The sequence below is a fragment of the Thamnophis elegans genome, chromosome 6 (assembly GCF_009769535.1).
Source record: "Thamnophis elegans isolate rThaEle1 chromosome 6, rThaEle1.pri, whole genome shotgun sequence".
Taxonomy (NCBI): Eukaryota; Metazoa; Chordata; class Lepidosauria; order Squamata; family Colubridae; genus Thamnophis; species Thamnophis elegans.
Window position 1 is genome coordinate 33,216,934 of NC_045546.1, and position 18,917 is coordinate 33,235,850.

The following is an 18,917-nucleotide window of genomic DNA, read 5'->3' on the forward strand; positions in this document are numbered from 1 at the left end:
GCAAGTGTGTGGGGACTTGAAGATCTTGTGCACGCTGATCGGGAAACAAGCTGGATATACCAAATACCCTTGTTTTCTGTGTCTATGGGACAGTTGAGACCGACAAAATCACTGGACCAAGAAGAGTTGGCAGCCGAGGGTGCTAACAGTTGGTGAAAAAAATGTCCTCCAAGAAACTTTGGTACCTTCCCATAACGTTCTTCTAACACCTCTCTACATAAGATTGGGATTGATGAAGCAATTAGTAAAATCACTTCCAAGAGATGGAGAATGCTTCAAATACTTGGTCACCGAGTTTCCATGCCTGTCGGAGACAAAATTGAAGGAAGGTGTGTTTGTTGGACCAGACATTAGAAGGCTTATAGATGATCAAGAGTTTGTCAATACCATGACGGATCCTCAAAAAGAAGGGTGGATTGCATTTAAAGAAGTCGTATAGAAATTTTTAGGTAATAACAAAAATCCTCACTACAAAAAGATCATCAGAAGAATGCTGAAAGCATTTCAAGCTTTAGGTTGCCTGAGGAGTTTGAAAGTACATTTCCTCCAGTCCCACCTTGACTACTTTCCTGAAAATTCGGGAGCTGTGACTGAGGAACAAGGTGAACAATTCCACCAAGACATTAAAGAGATGGAAAGGAGATACCAGGGGAAATGGAGGATTACAATGATGGCCGACTACCTTTGGATGCTTCAGAGAGACATTCCAGATGCTACTCACAAGCGTAAATGCACCAAGAGAAGCCTCACAAGGAAGAAGAATTGAGTTTAATGTGTGTAGGTGAGCTCATTTCAGTTCAAAAAAGGATTTTCATGAAAATATTGTAATAAAACTTTAATTTTATAAGTCCATTTCCATTTATTTTGAGGTATTGCCTTATTTAACATAGTTACCTAAATTGTCAGGAAACATGATGTCCTATGACAAAATGGAGGTCATTTTTGGATTCAGCGCACCAAAAAACATAAAGATTGCGTGGAATAACCAAAACAGTTCTCGAATTTTTTTTTTTGCAGACCTGTGTTTTCTTTGTCATCTCCTTTTGTCTTTTGTCTTCTTTTTAAAGTATTTAATTTAGCTCCTTCTATGTCAGACTGCCAGGAGAACAACAGATCGCTCTTGGGAGAGGTCTCAATTGATTCCTTATACACAGCTTTTGAAACGAGGCCAAAAATGGCTCACAATTAGACTTGGAGCTGTAGGGTACCCATTCTAGCTTTGAAAAGGGCTTCTTTGTACAAAACTTGAACAATGGAGAGCATTGTCAGGTCACAGTTTAATTAACATGCTAAGCACATGAGAGAAAATGGATCCAAAAAACAAATATAAGGTATAACGTTTGCAAAGACACTGTAGAAATAATGGAAGATTGTTGGTAATGTTGGGTTTTGGTTAGAACTGGCATTTATTTTTATATATTTATACTACACTACCGTATATACTCGAGTATAAGCCGAGTTTTTCAGCCCACTTTTTGGGCTGAAAAAAGCCGCCTCGGCTTATACTCGAGTCTACAACTGGATCCGGCAGTGCTGTTGCCTGTTGGAGGAGGAGGAGGCGAACCAGCCTGCCATCGCTGGCCACCGCCAGCCCCGCCGCTCTTCACGAACCTTTCCAAGCCCCACAGTCCAGCGGACAGAGCAGAAACAGCCCCGGGGCTTCGCTGCCGCTCCCCACATTTTTTGCACGGGGATCCCTTGGAGAGGGGATTCTAGCCTGCCATCGCTGGCCACCGCCAGCCCCGCCGCTCTTCACAAACCCTTCCAAGCCCCACAGTCCAGCGGACGGAGCAGAAACAGCCCCGGGGCTTCGCTGCCGCTCCCCGCATTTTTTGCACGGGGATCCCTTGGAGAGGGGATTCTAGCCTGCCATCGCTGGCCACCGCCAGCCCCGCCGCTCTTCACAAACCCTTCCAAGCCCCACAGTCCAGCGGACGGAGCAGAAACAGCCCCGGGGCTTCGCTGCCGCTCCCCGCATTTTTTGCACGGGGATCCCTTGGAGAGGGGATTCTAGCCTGCCATCGCTGGCCACCGCCAGCCCCGCCGCTCTTCACAAACCCTTCCAAGCCCCACAGTCCAGCGGACGGAGCAGAAACAGCCCCGGGGCTTCGCTGCCGCTCCCCGCATTTTTTGCACGGGGATCCCTTGGAGAGGGGATTCTAGCCTGCCATCGCCGGCCACCGCCAGCCCCGCCAAGAAGAAACCTCACTGATGCAATCCATGAGAAAAATATACAAACAACATCAATAGTATAAAGCAGTGGTCCCCAACCCCCGGTCCGCTTTGGTAGCCACCCGCCCGGCCGCCTTGGTAGCCCATGGAGACGGAGCGCGTTCGGTTAGCCGCTACCTGGGGGCGCCATCCCCATGACGTCACCGCGGAGTCCTCGCCTCCTTCCCTGGCGAGGCTTTCTCCCCGCCAGCCAATCAAAGGCCAGTCCCCGGGCAAACGGGGACAAGTTGCTGGCCGGTCGAAGCAGAAGCGGGAGATTGGAGGGGGGGGAGAGAGAGCGAGAGCGAGCGCTGGGCGGGTGGCAGCGCGTTCCACAGTGGACTAGGCGCGCCGCGGGCTGCCAACACCCCCCCCCACACACACGTACACACACTGCCTCTCTGGCAATTGGCTGCCCAGGAAGGGAGCGGGGAGCTTTCACAGATAGGAACGTGATGGGGTTTGTTTTCTTCCTTCACTCCTGAGCCCCCTTTTTTTTTTTTGCTTGCCTTCTGGGGTCTCCGCCGTGGAGCAGCCGAGGTCAGATGGGGAGGCGGAGAGAGAGAGAGAGAGAGATGGGCGGGTGGCAGCTGTCTGTGAAACATCTTCCCCTCCCCACCTCCTGGGCAGCCAATTGCCAGAGAGGCACGGTGGGGGTGGTGGGGGTAGAAGGAAATAAAAAGAGAAGTTGCCCTTTCATTTTGCAATCTCTCTCTACGACCTTGTTTCATTCTCTTCCCTTTTGTTTCGTCCTCATTTCTCAATCTCAGCAACTTTAACACTTTTGGACTTCAACTCCTCAAATTGCCCAGCCAGCTAGAATAGATAGATAGATGGTGGATAGGTGATTGATAGATAGAGAGGGATGGATGGATGGATGGATGGATAAATAGATAAATAGATAGATAGATGATAGATAGATAGAGGATATATACGCATACACACATACATACACAGAGAGAGACAGAGACAGAGACAGACATGGATGGATATACTATAAAGAATAATCCAAACTCCTTGGATGTTCTGGGCACCTTTTTCCCACCTGGGCCTATTCACAGATGCCACTTCGGAATCTTTCTCAGGTTCCCTGACTCCTGTTTGGGCACACTCCCTAATCTGGTTCAGTGGTCTTCAACTCCCCCCCCCAATGAATGGGAAGACACTCCCCCCTCCATCCCCAAATCCTGAATGCCTTTGCCAACTGGAAGGAATGGTGGCTGAGAAGCAGAGTTACAGGGATTCCTTGGGAGAAAACGGCACATTTTTGGTTCTTTTCACCTCATTTTATTCCGTCCAGAAAATGCGGGGAGCGGCAGCGAAGCCCCGGGGCTGTTTCTGCTCCGTCCGCTGGACTGTGGGGCTTGGAAGGGTTCGGGAAGAGCGGCGGGGCTGGCGGTGGCAGGCGATGGCAGGCTGGTTCGCCTCCTCCTCCTCCAACAGCAATGCCGGATATCCGTCCAACGCTGCGGGGGCGCCAGCGGGAGCTTTGGTGGCTTCACCTCAGCCGCAGCGCTGGGCAGCAAATGTGCTGGTGCTGTTGGAGGAGGAGGAGGCGGCGGCACCTGAGGACAGGACAAGAAGCAATGGAAACTTGTCAGAAGGAGACTCAAGCTGGAAATAAGGAGAAATCTGACAGTAAGAACAATTAAAATCCTAGGAAAATGTCCTTTCATGAAAAATTACTTTTTCAGTTAACTCTGCCTGACATTAGTTGGGCGAACAGAAATATTAGTTGGCCAATTCTAAAAGGGAGCACCAGAAAGAACTTAAAATATTTTTTAAGAGAGCTGGGTTTTTCATTTATATTATATGTATGAACAGAATTAACACAAATTGCAGATACCAATCAAACATAAAGAAAAAAAGGATGAAATAATGCTCATTTTTAAAAACTCAGTGAAAATAAAAACAATATACCAAGAAGGTGGCATACTGGTTGTGATTTGATCTCTTCGTGGGATCCCGGGGATCCCCTATACAAGTATTTTAATATTGCAGACTTGCAGTATTATAAGTCATACTGATATTATAGAACACTTTAATTAAGCGGGTCCCTTGAATAAACATAACTTTGAGTTTCAAATAACACTGATTTTTTATTTTTGAAATTTACCGGTATCTGCTGCATTTCCCACCCTAGGCTTATACTCGAGTCAATAACTTTTCCAGCTTTTGGGGGTAAAATTAGGTGCCTCGGCTTATATTCGGGTCGGCTTATACTCGAGTATATACGGTAAGTACATAGTTGCTTAAATCTGTTTTTATCTGATAATATGGAGATATTTCTGTTCTTTTTTTTTATCAATGACTAAAATATTAAGAAAAGTCTTCTATGGATAGATTGTTTAAATGTGACACTCTTCTTTAAGATTTTTCTACATATGAAGGATGAAATATGTATGAACATTCACAAGATATTCTGTTATCCACATTTATTATTATTTTTATTAAACTTAAATATGTAACATTTATGAAACTTACATATAAATATTCATTAAGGAAGATTCAGTTCAACATACACACATTTTATAATTCTGTATGAATTTTACTGTAAGTACATCCTACCTATTCTAGACTATTCTAGAATTCTATTCAAATTTATTGCTATATTATACACGGAAAAGTTTATTGTGATACCAATATGTCATACTAATATGCTTTTGTATTGCTGAAATTTACATAGCCTTATCATGATGTTACAATGTCGACCAGATTTTTAATACATTATTTGAGTAATTACTACCAAAACATGCCATTTAAACTGTAGCATGAAATACTCAAGTGATTTGCATCCCACATGCCACTTTCCACTTTTATCAGGTTTAGTACAATGTGTGAAAATGTTTCTATTCATGTCTACAATTAGTCACATTGCTTTGTTAGGTTTTAACAATAAACAAGGACTATTTTCATGTCCAATGATTATGAATTGAGTCTGGCATTGAACTCCTTGGGAAGGACTACTGGATGAAAGTTTTGTAAACATACAAAGAAAGGCTGTGCAAGAAATTCCAAGGGCTATCTTGGAAAATATTATTTTGAAACTACTGCTCAGCACATTTATGTGGCTGTCTTGGTCTTCTAGAGCATGGGTGTCAAACTCGAGGTCCAGGGGCCAGATCTGGCCCATTGGGTGTTTAGATCTGGCCCACAGGGTCACCATGGAGCACTATGGTGCCTCTGCCAGGGAAAATGGAAATTGGGAGGGCTGCACATGGCCCTCCCATACTCTATTTTTGCTGGCAGAAGGTGCAGAAGGTCATCGCTGCCAAAAATGAATGTTCTGGCAGAGCATTCAGGCCACCACTGTTGGCCCTGACATGAGTGATGTTGAGCTGTCCATGCCTACACTGGCCATGTCCACTCTGGCCTCCGAGGTTAAACACAACCCTGATGCGGTCGTCAATGAAATTGAGTTTGACACCCCTGTTCTAGAGATAGTCCAGCATGCATAGACTAAACTTCCACCTAAATTGTGATACTTCAGTACTTTGAACTCTTCGGTTTGAGACAATATATATTGTCCTGTGTGATTATCTACATTTGTATACTATATTTAGACATAATACATGAATCAGATTCTATATAGTTTATTGGTGATTTTGTTTTTAATGGACAGTTTTCTACTCAGTATTCTGCAGATACCTGTGGAAAATACGTGTGGTCAAGATAGGATTTTGAAGGGGAAAACAAGACTTTTATCAGCATAATTTTTCTCTTAATAATTTTCTTTTTAACCATATTTTAAAGTAAATGAAATGGTACATATCTAAAGTGAGGGTATGAGGAGATTAAATTTAAAATAGCATTACTGCACAAATTGGCATATTTGAGGGGAAAAAAACATTTACCCTATTTATTTTATTTTGTAATTTCAACAATTAGAATGTTTGCATAGAACCCAGACAAGTTAAGATTAAACCTACATATGAATGTCTATGAAGAATCTCAATCATCCAGGTCATGGTTATCCCAAAGGTGCTTTTTCCAAAAGACAAGTCTATTTTCTTGGGGTTTTTTTTCTTTGAAAACATTTCATTTCTCATCCAAGAAGCTTCTTTGGTTTAATAGTTAACTCCCCAGTTAAACTGAACAAGCTTCTTGAGAAGCAAAATGTTTTCAAAAGAGAAAAAAAAAGAACAAGAAAGTTCAGTTGCCTTTTGGAAAAAGCACCTTTGAGACAACTAACTTATATCTTAAATATTTCTTTGTATCCAGTGTACAGAGTTGTACATTGTACTAAATTACAATTAGGCACAAAATCATAGTAGTGTGTAATGAGAATTTAATCTTTTTCTATTATCAGCTCTCTAAAAAATAATGTTTTTTTTCTAAAGAGGATGTTTACTCTGTTGTTAATGCACCAGTAGCATAAATAGAAAAAGGAATTGACTCTTCCCAAGGCAAAGTGTAGTTTAAGAAAAATCACAAGAATCACAAGAAGTGTTCATAATTAAATTCTTTATCATCTCTTATGATCCTATGGGTTATCTCTCCCCAGCTGATTATACAATAGACATTTAATATCATATGTGTAGTACTTGGAATAACAATGAATTTGCTAAAGAAATGCTAAGCATAAGATCAAAAACTCCACCTACCTTGATGGGTGGCGTGAACATAAACATTTTAGTATCACTGTCACATAGGAAGATTTATTGTATAGCAGTTATTTAGTTGACATCACTGCTTTCAGAGTTTGGAAATTTTGCTGCTTTGTTCTCTTCATTTTTAGTTATTTTCACTGTAAAGTAATAGGTGCAGAAATTTGAAAGCTATCTTTGAATGAAAGGCTGTAACAAAAATTAGAATCTCTGCCAATCCTCCTAACTCAGACTTAAAAGCTACAATCTGTTTTTGCACTCTGAAGAAGATGGTGTTAGGAAGGACTCATTATCTTTTAGTCATCACAACTGTCAAGGGCATTTTTTTTTTGTTAAGAAAAATAGCATTTTGAGTTTTGCAGCTTGGGAACTGGAGAGCTATAATTTTATGAGCTTGTAGTGAAGTATGATGGCCTTCACCTGAATTGGCATCTGCACAAGGGAGCATAGTCCTGGAAGCTGATGCTGGGGGTGGTTTTACCAATGACAGGCCAGAGAATTGATGTCTTTAGAAAAATAAAAGGATGCTGAGGAAAGGGGGAAGTTAGATCATCCCACTGGAAGAGTTAAAACATGCTTGCGAGATTAGATTGCAACAAGCAGAAAAGTAAGTGTATTAAAATACTGTAGAATAGAGTAGAAAAGATAAGTTGCAAGTTTTGTTGTTATATGCCTCTCTTGCTTTATGGTGTTACAATTTGTTGCTATTTTAATTGTCCATCTCATCAAATGATGGTAGGGATAGATTTTCTTTTCTTTTGTTCTTTCCTACCTTTTCTTCATAAAAATAAAATTATTTGTATGCTGATTTCTACCAGCAGGACTTTTTCTGCTTTTGTAGGTTTTAATAAGTTTGTTTGTTTTGCGTTTGTGCTTATGCTCAATCGAGGGGTTGCTTTTTGCCTATACATATTTACTGAAAGGCTCCTAAGATGCCTGATCAAATTTTTGTTGAACATCATAAGGAAAGGAGGAAAGAAGTTGAGGTTTGTATTTCTGCTGGAATCCTGACAAAATAGGATGTCTGACTCCTGTTCTAAAGGAGAAAGGGATAGGGGTAAAAGCTAGGAATTCTAAATGAACCTCCCAGACAGTGGGTGAGATAACAAGGGTTGGTATAATTATAACACAGTTGGTTTTGACTTATGTTTTTTTTATTGTTGACAGTTGAATACAGACTTGGAAAAAGCAATTGGGAACAGTTACATGTCTGGTAAATCCTTAGAGTGTGGGTTTATCCAGGTGAAATTGATTATAGAATTAAGACTGCTATAAACTACTTTTTTACACAATGCATAGTTTAATCAATGGAATTAACTTCATCAAAATGTAGTGATGGCTGTCAGATTATGTAGCTCTCAGGAAGATTTGTTGTTTATTTAAAGCACATTGCTACTGTTCTTTACAAAAGGATCTGAAAAGCTTACTTACAATTAGTGAAATACACACACACACACACATAAACTGAGCTGAGAAAATCAATAGAAGGTAAGATTATCAGCGACCTCAGGTGAAAGAGGTAAAATCTCTTTTGACTTCAAGTACAATAATAATGTTTCATAAAGATGCCCATGTTACTTTCTTGTCGGCAATATGGACATGTTTGCCATTGCCCTCTGCTGGTAGCTTTAAAAAAAATATCCTGGGGCACTCTGACATTCCTGATATTTCCTTCAGACTTTGTAGGCAAGGGCTTACCTGATTAACAAAATGTTGATTTCTTGATTATATCTTCTCAATGTCAGCCTTCCTTTCAAAATCAATGAATGTGAAATTGATATTCGGGAGCAAAGATTATTGTCCTGATGTATTGCATATGAATTTGTAGAAAACAGCAATAATAATTTACTATTTAGAGTTGTGAGATATTGGCAGTTACAAAAATGACAACAACACAAAAAAAGGCCACCAATGACAAACAGGCTTTGACTCAACTCATTACTTGAGTTTTAAATATTGTCACTGAAACTTTTAAAACTTAAATTATATGGTGTGTCTGACAGGGAATATATCCTTGAAAATCCTACATTATTACAGTTGTGTAAATTAGCAAAGTCTGGATAAGAAAAAAGAAAAGAAAAGTAGTCATATGTTATGTATAAACAAATATATTTTTCATCCCATGATACTAATATAACTTTTTATTCACAAATTATTTCTATTCATGCATAAAGCTTGAAAGCACCTTATCTTCTCTTGGTGTAATATGGATTGTTAAAAACCCTTTAATGCTATTATTTTCATTTTCTATGAAGATTAGTGCTAGCAAAATGCCAATTGTTAACTAAGCTGTCTATTAATATTGGATTATCTCTGGCTCTGGTTTGTAATAATTAAGTCAGCTCAATCCTGCTAAATTGCTTGACTTTACTATGAGTTATGTATGTTCGGAGAACAAGGCTAAGGTTCATGTTAATTCTGTTTTATAACCGTTTGTAAGGCAGTGCTTGGAAATAATGTTAGTCAAAATGAACTCAGCTACTAAAACCTAATTAAGATGGTTATCTCTTGGCAAACAAAGATAGCATATTTGTACAGAGGGTAATGGGATTTAACAAAGAAATTAGTGTTCCTTGCAAAAAGGGTTCATATTTTCAAATATATAGGGACAAAGCTAAGTTGCCAGCACTGAGAGTAGGAAAAGAGTTTTACATATACATACATAGATACATAAACACACACACACACACACACAACTAGAACAGATGATTTTACACTGAAAAATGCATTCTAATATACCAGTACATTAAAAAATTAAGTATTTATACATGTATTTATTTATATTCACATTTATTATTTTTTCAAATAAATTCAAGGTGGCGAACATATCCAACATATCTTTCCTTCTTCTATTTATCCCACAACAACAGGGCTATGAGATAGGTTGGGCTGAGTTAGAGTAACTGGCTTGTTAGTCTTCTGATATTGTACATCTGAAAAGAATTCAAATTCCTAGTTATTAATGATATAATCATTGGTTGACATGATATGGAGCTATCAAGATTCAAGCATTCCACATTAATTTCCTTCCCTTCATAAATCATATCATCAGTTCAGAATAGACACAACTCATTTGTTTTGGCTTATCTGGAATGGTCTGACATTGTGTGACATCACCCTATGCATGCTTAAAAGAAGCAAACTCTTTTGTGTTTAATGACCAGTGTTTTAGGAAAGCATATTATAAGATTGTAGAGCAATCCCGACTCCAATGCTATGGTGTTGGTCCTATGAATAAACCATTTTTTGGCATTGGCTAATTCTGTCTCAATTTATAGTTTTATTGACGAAATATACAACACTTTTGGAATTCTTTTCACCCATTAATAACTCTGTTCTGGCTCATGCAACTGCGATGCAAGAGGGAAGGAAACAGAATGAAGGAGAGATAAATATTGCAAACATTGTCCATTGTCTTTCCAAAGATTCCTTGGGAAATTTTGTTTCCTTTTTTGCTCTCTGCAGACCCATATCTATATTGTCCATGTATTAAACTCAAACTTTTTCCAGCTAGTTCAAAGTTTGTCCAATTGCATTCCCTTTTCAGAAAGTTAATGAACAGATAGATGGGTGGACAAGCAGAATCCCAAGCTTATTTACATAATTTATTCAAATTCTGTCAAGTAGGAACATAAGAAGTAGGGAAATATGCAATGACTCTAGAATTCTTTCCAACTACTTTACCAGCAATGATCTTAATAGTCTTCATTTGTTCTGTGTTAAGAACATTCATCTCATCTACATATGTACGTTTATTTGCTCCACAGATACCAATCCGATATATGTAAAATGTCGTGCATAAGTAAGCGGTATGAAGTTTTAATGACGGTATGTGCAAATGAATTGCTTCTGCATGTACATTTGTAGATATTTCCATTCCCATTGGTTGCATCTGTATTTATGTATTCACTGGAAACATACTGTGGGGTTAATATACTCACTCTGGATCATGTAATAATGGAGAATGGTTTAGTATAGAACAGTTAGCAGCATTGTGATTTACTGCTCATGTACCATACAATTGGCAAAAAATTCTGGAACATTTTTCGCTGCAGCATCAGTCAGATCTACCTAATTTTCATTGGATGTTCTGTGTACCTTTTGGAGGGTAAGTCTGTTGATGAATGAACAGTGTTCCAAACTAATTTATATAATCTCTTTCCAAAATTGTTGGCTTGGGAGGAAATGACATGAAATGAAAGAAAAATAAACAGAATAGAATAGAATAGAATTCTTTATTGGCCAAGTGTGTTTGGACACACAAGGAATTTGTCTTTGATGCTTATGCTCTCAGTAAACATAAAGAAAAATAAAATAGAATACATTCATGAAGAATCATAAGATACAACACTTAGTGATAGTTATAGGTTACTAATAAGCAATCAAATTATACTAGGAAACAAATAAAACAATATAAAATTTAAAGATAATAGCAACATGGTTATAGTCGTAAGTGGGAAGGGATAGATACTAGGAAGGATTATTTTCACATCCCTCTTTTTGACTTGTGCAGTATACAGGTCTTTTATGGAAGGCAGGTTGGTAGCAATTGTTTTTTCTGCAGTTCTAATTATCCGTTGAAATCTGTGTCTGTCATGTGTGGTTGCAGAGCAAACCAGACAGTTAGAGCAGTGCATGTGACTCAATAATTAATGTTAAATGTTAAGACTAAAATGTTAAGAATAAATGTTAAGACTTAATATAATACGTGCATAAAGTATGTTAGTCTTTAACACAGCATTAAACCTTAAGCATAAAGAATGACATGGATCAGTTCTGAAATTATTTTGATATAGTTCCAGTATGTAAGAAGGGAACAAACATATATCATCATTCCCAAGACATGTTTTTCCATCATAAAAAAAATGTTTTTGCTGCGGTTCATACTCATTAATCCTTAATTGTTCATATTATCATAAAACTAAGTTTTATCATAGGTAATTATCACATTCATTTAAACTATATACCCATACCAATTTATATTAACCAACTCATGGTTATTAAACCAAAATGGGAATCAGAAGTATTTTTTCCATCATTTCTAGCATAAAGAAGTTAACAATCAATGTTTTTTAAGATTCTTTGGTAGTTGTCCACTAAAAATGAAAACAAAAACAAAACCCAAACAAACATTTCTTTAAAGGTGTCTGTGGACCAGTCATCTACGTCAGCCCTAGGAAGGAGATAGAGGCAAACCAGTTCTAAACAATCTTGCCAAGACATTATAAGGATTTGTCCAGACAGCCACAAGGAAACAAAAACAACAAAATTAATATGAAAAGGAAATTTTTCCAACTTAATTACATTTTTCACAGTTCATTCCTATCTGATTTATTAAATTATTATTAAAAGTTATTAAAGCACCAATCCTAGCTTAATTATTTTTAAGGCTACTAGTACTTGACTTGTTTGCCATACCCAAAATGTGTGTCTTTCAGGAATCCATTCAAATAGGAAAGCTACATTTATGTTGAAATATGACAACTTTAACCATACTTCTATAATTGTAAGTGGCTTCACCCAAAATAAATTGTCAAACTGACATCTTGTATATTTTTGTAGTTTTCTTCCTCTTCTCTTGCAATGTTGATTTCCATTTTCTTTCTATTGGTTGTTCGCACTCTATTTATTTTTAATATCTCACAAAAACAGTTTTATAAGCTCTAGTTAAACACTTTTATTTAGTTTCCTAAAAGTTAGCAAAATCCATAGTAGGTTGAGTTACACTTAAAGTTCAAAGAAAGATATGGTTTTTAATACAATGAATTAATAGGCTATTCCAAATATTAGCCTATATTTAGTTTTGTTTTAGAAAAAAATAAGCAACAAATTTAAAAATGATACAACTGTTGGATCTGGAAAACATCAAAATTCAATATCCTATTTCCGATAGAGAAGAATATTTGTAGCTCATGTTTGAAAGGAGAGTTCTTTGGTACCCTTTGAGTTTGGTTGTTTTATTCAGACATCATCTGATGATGCTATCTAATGAAATGTCTTCAAGAAAACAACCAACCTCAAAGAGCACCAAGGACCTCTCACATCCTGTTTCATAAAATGATCTCACAGGTCTATTTGATGGATGCATAAATCATAAAGGTAGCAGCTCCCTGTTTCCCACCTCTCATCCAGCCTTGAAGCCATTCTACACAGCCATTGAAGATGAAGGTTGGTCTTTCATTCAATGGTGTGATTCAGTCAGTTTGCATCTATTCAAGAGAATCGGTTGTTAACTTTCTAAGCAGTTCAGTTGTTGGAGGAAATCTTATTTTGTTTTTTTCCCACTTTACAGAGCTAATCCTGTAAGGAAGGCAGGAAGGAAACATTCTGGTTTTTTTTCTAGCCTAATCTTTATTGCCCTGCTTACAGAAACTGCCTCTCCGGTTAACCCTTATTAAATTGTAATAGCTAAGGCGAAGCGCCCATCAACCTGAGTGACACTGAGTTGGCCACACCCACCCAGTCACATTACCATGGATTCACATCTACCCAGCTGGTCATTAGGGCAGAGAACTGGTTGTTAAATTATTTGAATCTCATCACTATTTTCATCCATCTATCCATCCTTAAGAGAAGGGACTGTTGGCTAAGGCATTTGTGTCTTTGTACCTTATTCACTCATAATAAACATTTGTTTAGTAAAATTCTGTACTCCTTCACTATTTATTTTCCTAGTTAAATACACATATTACATATCAATTACATCCTTTAGGAAATTGCCAATATATAAGTTTTATCTTACTTGGATAAAAAAAAAGAATAAAAGCAAACATTTCACATTAGAATATGGAAATTGAAAAGAAAATTTAGAAATGCAAGCAAACTGGGCTTTGGAAACTGATAGTTTTGTTATAGCTTTTTAGGATGAAATCACACAAGTGGTTCTAAATGCTTAGAAATCAAGGGAAGCAATTTCTACATTACAAAAAAATAAAAAGGTAAAAACCTGCCTTCCTTTCATGGCCTCACATTTCTTGAAGAAATTAATGCTCTCCTGAAGCTCTGAGCCTGCTGGCCCCCTTTTCTCCCTTGCTGTTCCTCTCGCTAATGCTGGCCATGCACTGCAAAGTGCCAGGAATGGTTGCTAATCAGCTCAAACTGCTGGCAGCTGGGCCTTCTTCCAATTGATCAGATAAGTTCAGCCAGACTTCTCAAATTACTGGCACCTCTGGGCTCTCATAGCAGAGCAGTTTAGCAATGAGTGGCAAATAGTTCTTGATTAAAGGAACTGTAGCTTATAGCTTCCACAATGCTAAGGAACACAGGAGGAAGAGCCATGAACTGGACAACTGTCGTGTAAAAAATAAGTCAATCCACAGAAGAAGAAAGGCCACAGGAATTATCTCAGAAGGGACCCTTCTTAGCTTTCTGGAGAATAAAAGGAGAGGAGAGGTGGAATAGTTTATAACTTGCAAGATTCTGTTAATGTACGGAATACAATCAAAGTAGGGTTACAAATCATAGTTGTGTTTCTTGCCCACACTACCTTGAAGGCAGGAGGGGGATTCAGCTGGTATGGATTGCTTCAGGCAAACGGGTTGTTCTGGCAATCAGTTGGCCCCGCCCACCTGCCCCTGCTCTATTCTATCCTATATTTCCTTTGTTTGAAGCATATTGCTGCGTCTCAGCTGTTTTACACACTGGGGCTGCAGGAAAAGGTAAGATTTAGTGCAGATTTCAAATGTAACGTCTGTGTGCACGTATGCAAATTACCCGCAAAGCAAACAGGTTGTTACAATGGTTGAATCCCACCACTGCTTGAAGAACTAATAGCTTCTGGCTAAGTAAGAACTAACTTATTAAAATGGTTGCTTTCTAACTCTTTCCAGGAAAGGAAGAAATGAGGAAGAGTCTGGGAGTACAGATAGTCCTTGACTTACAACAGTTCATTTAATGACTGTTTGAACTTACAATAGCATTGAAAAAAGTGATGTATGATGTATCACACTTATGACCATTGCAGCACCTTGAGGGTTACGTGAACAAAATTCAGCCACTTGGCAAGTGACTCATATTTATGACTGTGTCCCGGGGTCACCTGATTCCCTTTTGCGACCTTGCGACAAGCAAAGTCACTGGGGAAGCTAGATTCCCTTAACAATCTTGTTGACAACTTACCAAAGGGAGGGATTCACTTAACAACTGGTATGAGAAAGGTCATAAATGGGGCAAAACTCACTGAACAGCTGCCTCACTTAGCAACAGAAATTTTGGGCTCGAATGTGGTTGTAAGTCAAAGAGTAGCTGTATGTACTTTTGTCTGAAGCGGTCATAAGCAGCAGCTATTCCTTTCAAAGAAAAGCCAGGTGTTAAGTGCTTTTCAAAGACTAGGAGGGTAGTGGCCTGAGAAACTTCACTTCCTAGTTCCCATACCCTTCTGATCTGGAAGGATTGGTAGATGTCTTGAGGAGAGGTAGTCCTACAAATAATCCTGTGCCATGTAGGATTTTAAAGATAATAACCAGTACCTTGAATTGCATCTAAAAGGAAACTGGGAGCCAGTGCATTTCTTGCAATAGAAGTGTCGTATAGCAATAGCACTTAGACTTATATAGCGCTTCATAGTGCTTTTACAGCCCGCTCTAACCATTTTATAGAATCAGCCTGTTGCCCCCAACAATCTGGATCCTCATTTTACCCACCTCGAAAGGATGGAAGGCTGAGTCAACCTTGAGCCGGTGAGATTTGAACTGCCGAACTGCAACTAGCAGTCAGTTGAAGTAGCCTGCAGTGCTGCACTCTAACCACTGCACCACCTCATCTCTTTATAACAGTAAACCTAGGGCTACTCATAATTGCATCTACAGGTAGTCTTTGAGTTACAGTGCAACAGTTCTTTAAGTGACTGTTCAAAGGGTTAGGATCTCTTAAAGAAAGTGACTCGTGGCCCTTTTTCATACTTTTCACACAGTGGGCCAATGGTCACATGATAAAAATTCAGACATTTGGCAACTGACTCATATTTATGACAGTTGCAGAATCCCGGAGTCAGAGTCAGTTGCAGAATCCTTAGGATACCTACCGATCCTTCCAGATCAGATAGGTTGCAGGCTCCTAGTTTCTTTTGTGACCTTCTGACAAGCAAAGTCAATGGGGGAGTCAGATTCACTTAACAATCATATTAATAACTTAATCACAGCAGTGAGTCACTTAACAATTGTGGCAAGAAAAGTTGTAAAATAGGGGAAAAACTCACTTAACAAATGTCTCACTTAGCAATATAAATTTTGGTTCAGTTGTGGTCATAAGTCAAGGACTACCTGTATTCCGGGTCTCTTGTAACTTCTATGTGGTCTCCAAGAGCAGCCCCACTGCAGAAAACTGCAAAGGGGTTTATATTTTACTATAACATTTCTTGAAATGTTTGCTTTCCGAATTCTGTAGCAATAAACTAAAGGATGCAAATACTGTAATATAACTGCATTTCAATTTACATTAATTTAGAAACTATAAATTAATAAGAGTTACATTACATTACAACACAAACCAGGTTAATTTTTTTCAGCCTATTGGTGGCACAACATAAATTAAAGTTTCAAAATATTGTTCCAACAATTCATTCTGATGACTGTTGAAAGCTAACCTTTTGTCTCTTATGGCTATTAAAAGGTGTTTTGTCATCAAATTTAAATTGATGACTTTTTATTTTTAGACATTGGCAATAACATGGCCTAGACATGGGCATACACAGAAAGGGGCAAATGATGGAGTATGTAATATGTCATCAAGACCTGACTTGTGTACTTGCATTAGATGTCATATTGTGCTGTTTGCAAGTTGTCAGCATATACATGTTATTTTGACATTATTGTGGCTTGTTACAGATGTTGCTGAGCCTGGGGCTGCCTAGAACAAATAAATGTCAATGTAGACTCAAAGGTATATTCTCAAGCCTACAGAGGTAACCAGTTTTTCATAATTAGATCCTTGATGTAGCTATCATTTACTTCTTGTATTCCAAAAGTTAATCTGCAACAGTTTGCTTAATTTTTATAAGCAATATATTTTTCAAGAACTTCATGGCGGACTGCATAAATTCCTACATAAAATATCTTACATAAGGAAAGTATGTCTGTCATATTTCATTTGTTTAAAATGTATAATTTCATTTCTCGTATATCTTACTTGATTCTTTAAAAAAAGTTGTTCTGTTTTATTAATAAACATTTTGTTCACTATCATTTAATCTAGTCAAATGTTTCTTTTTCTTCTTCCCTCCTATCTTTCTTTTATAGAAAGGAGTTTCTCGTTGGACTTCACAGCTTTTGGATTAACAAAGCGTAACTTTTCAAGGGTTCTCATCTGTACTTTGGCTCAGCAACCTTGGCATTTTACAATTTCATCAGAATGAGTATGGCTAATTGGTTAATTAAAAATGTTTAATCAACTTTCTAGCTAAAGGGACAATGCGTGCACTCAATCACACTGTGTCAGATTGGAGAGAGCAATTATCACCAGAATTTGGTCTCTGGCAATGACCCATTTTATAAATAGCTTGTTGTTCATTTAGAGTTCTTAGGCAAACACCCTCAGAGAGTGCTCATGCCAATATCCCATTACATGATGGTAACTAGAGTAGTGATGGGTTTTACACCTCAAATCCAGAAGGAAATATATACCAGTTCAATTTCTGAAACAGAAATTCAAGATCCTATCTTAAAAGCTGGGAAATATTTCTTAGTTGTGATCTTAGTAATTAAGGTTATGGTTATTTTCAGAAGTACTTCATAGCTGTAGGTAATCTGTCTAGTTCTGAGTATTTCCTGAAACATCCCAATTAAGGAAAAATTGGATGCAAGCTTTAGATTTCACCTAAATAGTTATCTAATAACTGAATATTTTTATTACATATTTATTTTCTATTTTTTGAGAGTGTTGACCCTCATTTTAAAATGAGATGCAATCCAAATGTTTCCTAGCAAACAATAGTAACTGAACCTGAGCACAAGAGTGGTTTCCTTTCAGACCAGCTACTGTATCGTTAGGTCAACAGGGTTGAAAAAGACAGGAACAAGAATTTTCTTGCCTTACCCAAGTAGCAAAGGACAATTATGGTAAACTATGTGTCTGCTAGCAGCTAACATCTCTTTTTCCCTGTAGAAGAACTTGAGCTGTAATCTCCTGTTCCAGAATAGAATAGAATAGAATAGAATAGAATAGAATAGAATAGAATAGAATAGAACAGAATAGAATTCTTTATTGGCCAAGTGTGATTGGACACACAAGGAATTTGTCTTTGGTGCATATGCTCTCAGTGTACATAAAAAGACAAGATACGTTCTTCAAGAATCATAAAGTACAATACTTAATTATATTCATATGGGTAAAAATAAGCTATCGTAAAGATACAGGCAACAAAGTTACATTCATGCAGTCATAAGTGGGAGGAGAGGGAAAATAGGAAATAGATATAATTGATTGATGTAGATTCCTCACAAGTTTTGTAAAACCTATTTCCTTAACTTTCATTCAAGATTATAAATCACAACATAACATGGGATTGTGTGTGTATTTGTGTGTGCACATGCATATAGATATTTTACTTATTCATTTATTTAAATAATTTATTTATTTGTAAGCTCCGAATGGCTTACAAACATAAAACTAGTGCCCATTTCAAAAATACAATAATAAATGACAATAATAAATACTGTTAAAATATGGGAAGAAAGGGAAATGAAAACACTTGGGAAAAGGTAGGGTTTTTCCTAATTCAATAGCCACTTCCAGAATGGTGCTTACCCATTGGGGCTCCAGGCCAACTGGCAGAGCCAGGCCCTGATGGAAGATCAAAAGAGTGAGTGCAGATCTCACTCTCTCTCTCTCTCTCTCTCTCTCTCTCTCTCTCTCTCTCTCTCTCTCTCTCTCTCTCTCTCTCTGTGTGTGTGTGTGTGTGTGATGTTTCAAAGGGAAGAAGCCTGATCTTGCAATCAAGTTGGGTAATTCTGTGGAAGGTGATTATTGTTTATCTTCAGTAATGTTCCACATTTCTACTTTCACTAGTATCTTTTGTTTTTGTATATTGCCTATTGTATATGACTGTCAGTGATGAACATTGCACTTATTAATAATTTTGTGATTATTACTTAAAACAATAAT